The following is a 6365-nucleotide window of genomic DNA, read 5'->3' as shown; positions in this document are numbered from 1 at the left end:
CAATATGCCTTGAAAGAAAAAGAGAAACTCAATCCAACAAAATAACTCAAAACAAGGAAGAGAGAGAAAGTACATCAAGTCCAAACATGCAAGAAGGTTTAACTCAATCCAAAAAAATAACTCAAAACAAGCAAGAGAGAGAAAGTACATCAAGTCCAAACATGCAAGAAGGTAACAAAAAAAAAAGATTTCTTTAGAGGAAAAGGAGAAGTTAGTCTCATGGAAGAGCTTCATTTGGAAGAGGTAGAGGAAGAAGTTTCAGCGGTACAAGTTTCCAATGTAGGAAAATAGGACATCAAGCATTTGAATATCGACAAATCTAGCATGATGGAGGTTGAGGAAAGGAGGCAAGAGTTCATCTAAAAATGAGAAGACCAATAAACATGGATAATGAGAAGGAGATCACTAAGCATGGAAAAGACCTTGAAGATGGAAAATCATTGATGTTGCGAAGAGTGTTGTTGAATTTAGAAAAGGAGAAATCAGAGTGAATCGAAAGGCAAAATTTGTTTTGAACATGGTGTAAGGTGAACGAAAAATGTCGCATTGTCATTGTGGACAATAGTAGTACCAATAATATTATGTCTAAGGAAATAGTGAAAAGATAAAATTGAAAAGAGTTAAGCATCCCAACCCAATATAGAGTTTCATGGTTATAAAAAGAGTATCACTTATTGATGAATGAAGAAAGCTTTGTGAGTTTTTAGATTGCAAAATACAAGAACGGAGTCATGTGTGACATAATGCTAATGGAGATATATATTATTCTCCTAGGCAAGTCATTACAATTTCATAGGGAATCTATTGATGATGGTAAAAAGAATAAATATGCAATCAAGAAAGATGGAAATGAGTACATCTTCAATACAATAAAAAAATAGAGAATAGGAGATTGAAGGCAAACTAAAGGTATGTTTGGTTAGTGGAAAGCAATTTTTGACAGAATTCAAATAGGAGAAATCATGATTTTCTATAGTTCACAAATTTGTAGCACTTGGGAAAATAAATAAAGAGGATGAAATGACAAAAAGAAAGTACAAGAGATTTTGGATAAGTATGCAAAAATTTATTGATGTAGGAGTTGCTCGATGGGTTTCCACCTATGAGAAGTATTCGTCATTGTATGGATTTGATTTTCAATGCATTTTCAAAACAAGGCACAATATAGAATGTCACCAAAAGAGAATCAATAGATAAATAGGAAGGTGCAAGAGTTGCTTGTTAAGGTACTGATTATAGAAAGTTTGAGTATGTGCGCGATTATAGTGGTGTTGGCACCAAAGAAGGATGGAGATTGGTAAATGTGTATAGATTTGAGGGCAATTAATAAGGTAACCATCAAGTATTGGTACTTATTGCCAATAATGGATTATATAATATTTTACTTGAGTTGAGCCAAATATTTCACTAAAATTTATTCGAAGAGTGGTTGCCATCAAATAAGAATAAGAGAGGTTGATGAATGGAAGACCACGTTCAAGACCAAACATGAATTGTATGAATGGTTGGTGATGCTATTTCGATTTATGAATGCAACCAACACTTTCATGAGGTTGATGAATGAAGTTTTGAAGGTCTACCTTAGTAAGCTTGTGATTGCATATTTAGATGATATTTTGATCTTTAGTAAGACAAAAGAAGAGCACTTTCAGGATGTTAGAGCAGTCTTCCAAAGGCTAAAAGAGAAGTTAATTGTGATGAAAAAGTACATAATTCTATGAACAAATAATTGGTGTATTTGGGTTTTGCGGTTTCTAGTACAGTGGTCTCAGAATGGACCCAAAAAAGGTGTAGTGGTCTGAAAATAAACCCAGAAAAGGTAAAAATAATTGTTGATTAGCCTTCATCGAAGCATATTTTGAAGCAAGAAGCTTCCATGGGTTAGCAAGCTTCTATAGAAGTTTACTAGAATTTTTAGTGGGATTTGTGCATGGATTATAGAGACAATGAATGAAAATATAAAAGAATTTGTTTGGACAACTACAACAAACAGGAGTTTTAATATTTTGAAGGCAAAGGTAGTGAAGTAGCTCATGTTAGCACTTCTTGACCTTGAAAAAATGTTCTAAGTTGATTGTGATGTAAGTGGGACAATGATCAGGAGAGTTCTAAGTCAAGAGGGAAAACTAATAGCTTACTTCAATTAAATACTAAATAAGGCAAAGAGGAAGTACTCTGCATATGATCAATACTTGTACGCAATTGTTCAAGCACTCCAAAAGTTGAGACATTATTTTGTACCAAAGGATTTCATGTTGTATATCAATCATCATGCATTGCAATTCATAAATATACAAGGTAAATTAAGTAAAAACATGTGAATTGGGTTGAGATTCTATAAAGTTATTATTTTATTTTGAAGCATAGAAGTGGAAAATCAAATAGAGTTGTTGATGCATTCAGTAGGAGATGTTTGTTATTGAATGAGCTAAGAGTAGGTGTTGCTGGTTTTGATTGTATGAGAGAGTTGTACAAAAAAATGTCATAGCTAAATGAGAGTTACTATTAGCTAAGGATGAGTGTAGATAACAAAAATAAGGATGTAAAGCTTTTGTATATGTCAACATGCCAAGGGAATGAAGCAAAACCTTTGATTATACCCTGTAAATGCAGTAGCATGGATTTAGTTTTCGAATTGCCATAGATAAAAAGAGGTAATTATTTTAGTTTTGTTTTAGTGGACATATTTTTAAAAATGGTCCATTTTATAACATTTCATAAGTGTAGTGATGTTTCTTATATAGCTATATTGTTTTTCAAACATATAGTAGAGTTGCGTGGCTTGCCAAAAGTATTGTTTTAGATTGGGATATAAATTTTTTGGTCATTTTTGGCATACTTTTGTGGAAGAAGATGGGAATGTAATTGATTTTTAGTTCAACCTACCCTCCTCAAATTGATGGCCAAACTGAAGTTGTCAATAGAAGTTTGAGAAATTTGTTCAAATGCTTGTTTGACTATAAACCAAAACTGTTAGATTTTATATCGACACAAGCATAATTTACATATAATTATTCTATAATCAAAGTGTGAGAAAGAGTCCATTCCAAGTGGTGTATGGATAGTGCATACTTGAGTAGAAAGAGTGCATTAAAAGTAGATTTTGTAGAGTACATTCATGATTGAGCTTTGATATTTCTCCATTATTTAATGTTGCAGATTTATATAAATATCATGAAGGTGAATCAAGTGAATAATAAGATAAAGTTGTATATTTGTTGGATGCACAGATTGGGAACACTAATTGACATAGAAAGAGTTTGAAAGAATTGATCAGATCATTCATTCACAAATCGCCAAAAGGACAAGGATAAAGCAGTATTTGAATGCATAGTTTTTTTGGATCAAAGCCAATTCATTGGTTGCATAAAAATGTATACCCTTTCATATGATGTGAAGGAAAACAAAAACCAAAGTATAGCTTGAACAAAGAGAAAAGTAAAATGAGACTTGTACAACAATGAGAAGAAGAGCGATTTTGAGAAAGGAAGAAAGTGAATGACATATAATAATGAAATATCTGTTTAGATCATACATAAAATAATGTTAAAGTAAATATATTAAACATAAAATAATTCTTCTTTTAACATAAAACAAACTCTTCTTTAAACATAAAATAAATTTTTTTTAACATAAAATAAGGGATGAAGTAAAAATTAAATTAATTTTTTATCTAGCATTTTTTATGTTTTTTGTCTTATTATTAAAAAATAAAATAACTCTTTAATAAAATACAAAATAAATAGTTGTAAACAATTTTTTTTGTTTAACTTTAAAATAATTATTATTTTTCAAATATGACTTACTGATTTATACATATAGGACAAAGTAAATCTAAGGTCCACAATTAGTGAAAAATGAAAACATTTATTTACTTAAATATATAATCATTTATTAATTTATTTTTTATTTACTTAAATATATAACGGTTTACATAATAAGTATTTTTTATTATAGTAGTAAAAATAGCTCTTTCAATAAAAGTAAAACATATAAATAAAGACCACAAAAAAAGAGGTTTATTTTTCCCTCCCAAGCAATCTCTATCTCTTCAAAATGTGAAACCCTTCCATTTAGTTGTACACACATTTTGTATATGCACATTGTGCAAGGAAAACTGATTATCTAGTGGTGTTTATTATGGTCTTCAAATGGCTTACTCGTGCTAAAGTCCTTGGATGCTTTGGTGTTTTTTGGGTAAATTTTTTAACATCTTTTACCTTTTTTGGGATGTAGTATATTTCTATACAGTGAGGTATGTAGGTTTCATCCTCAAAGGTGGACTCCTTTTATGTACTGTAATAATTATTTTTTTACATTAAATAAGGGATGAAGTAAAAATTAAATTAATTTTTTTATCTAATATTTTTTATGATTTTTGTCTTATTATTGAAAAATAAAATAACTCTTTAATAAAATACAAAATAAATAATTGTAAACAATTTTTTTGTTTAACTTTAAAATAATAATTATTTTAAAAATATGACTTTCTTGATTTATACATATAGGACAAAGTAAATCTAAGGTCCACAATTAGTGAAAAATGAAAACATTTATTTATTTAAATATATAATCATTTATTAATTTTTTATTTTTATTTACTTAAATATATAACCCTTTACACAATAAGTATTTTTAACTATTATTTACTTAAATATATGATCATTTATTAATTTTTATTTTTATTTACTTAAATATATAACCATTTACATAATAAGTATTTTTTATTATAATAGTAAAAATAACTCTTTCAATAAAAGTAAAACATATAAATAAAGATCCTTTGCCCACATGAAAAGAGGTTTATTTTTCCCTCCAAGCAGTCATGAGTTCCTTTGAAAAATATCGTCCATGAAGTTATTCGTCATTATGATCTCTGGAACAGGCAAGCTAAAGTTGGAGGTTAGTTGTTCACAATGTGGGTAGAGTTTTGTGTTAACTATGAAGGAGGGGAGCTGATATTTGTATATGCACATTGTCCAAGGAACATTGATTATCTGGTTGTGTTTATTATAGTTTCCGAATGGCTTACTCTCGCTGAAGTCCTTGGATGTTAGCTCTTGAACCAGTTTACTATTATAAGAAATATATTCGGAAGATTTGAAAGTAATAAAATGAGTTGGTAAGATTGTAGAGTTTAGCAAATAGAATTCTATTTTTAACCAAACTCTAATCTGAAGTCTAATTTATAAAGATAATTAATGTTTATTTTTAATACAATAAATAAATCCTATTTAATTTTTTATTAATTTGAAAAGATAATAATACATAATTTGAATAAAAAGACGTGTGATAAAAGACACACCCTCAACCCAAAATAGTTAAAAACACACGGAATGGAAGCAGAATGTAGAGCCAAAGTAAACCTAAATTCTCAAATGCGGGTTCATCATGAGTGGAAAATGAAAACATTAGTATGCGTCCGCCTACATTTCTACGATAAGTGCTGATATACTCCATACCATATTTAAATGGATGATTTGGGGTATCAATAAACATTGTTAAGGCATTCCAAATTGTAGAGGCCTGTTTTCCTACAATAGGGTTTTCTATTTTCTTAGTAGGAGAAGAAGATGGAAAACAAATCCAGCAGAATACCAGAGGTTTCCAAGGAAGTGCATATTTTGATGGTGGGTCTTGATTCTGCAGGGAAAACTACAATCCTATACAAGCTAAACCTTGATGAAGTTGTTCAGACCATTCCCACAGTGGGGTTCAATGTGGAGACAGTGAAGCACAAGAATGTTACCTTCGTTGTGTGTGATGTTGGGGGCCAGGAAAAGATCAGGCCCCTCTGGAAGGAATACATTGGGCATTCCAAGGGCGTTATTTTTGTTATAGACAGTGATGACAGGGAGCGTATTAGTGAGGCAAAAGATGTGTTGCACAATTTGCAGATGCTGCTGTTGTTGTGTTTGCAAACAAGAATGATTTTCCCAATGCAATGAGTGTTTTAGAGATCACAGAGGAGCTTGAAATGTCTTCTTTAACTCAACGCCATTGGCATGTTCAGAGCTCCTGTGCTACTTCTGGTGATGGTCTCTATGAAGGCTTGGATTGGCTTTCTAATAATGTGTAGACATGTTTGAAGCTTACATGAATATACAAGGAAGGTGGGTTTCGTTCAAAAGTTTATGTAATGTTGATCGATTTTATCTTTATTTTTTTCTTTATCATTCTATGACAGATCACAGAGAGTGTGATCAAGATCTATAACCACTTATGCAATCAAATTCAGAAATAGCATACGATTCATTCAAGCAATCAAATCCAAAAACAGCATACAAACAAACTTGAATTCGTTAGTTCTTCGATTATAAGAATTTGATGATGTATCAGAAAATATGATCTGATCGAATGTTGAT

General features: G+C 30.4%; 1 pseudogene; it reads left to right on the top strand.

Moving 5' to 3' along the window:
- The first annotated feature begins 1907 nt into the window (after window positions 1-1907).
- On the top strand, window positions 1908-6079 carry LOC131034670 (ADP-ribosylation factor 1-like; annotated as a pseudogene).
- Window positions 6080-6365: the final 286 nt, after the last annotated feature.

The sequence above is a fragment of the Cryptomeria japonica genome, chromosome 5, assembly GCF_030272615.1.
Source record: "Cryptomeria japonica chromosome 5, Sugi_1.0, whole genome shotgun sequence".
In the NCBI taxonomy this organism is placed as follows: Eukaryota; Viridiplantae; Streptophyta; class Pinopsida; order Cupressales; family Cupressaceae; genus Cryptomeria; species Cryptomeria japonica.
The sequence above is the reverse complement of the archived record's forward strand: the minus strand, read 5'-3'. Positions and strand labels throughout refer to the sequence as shown.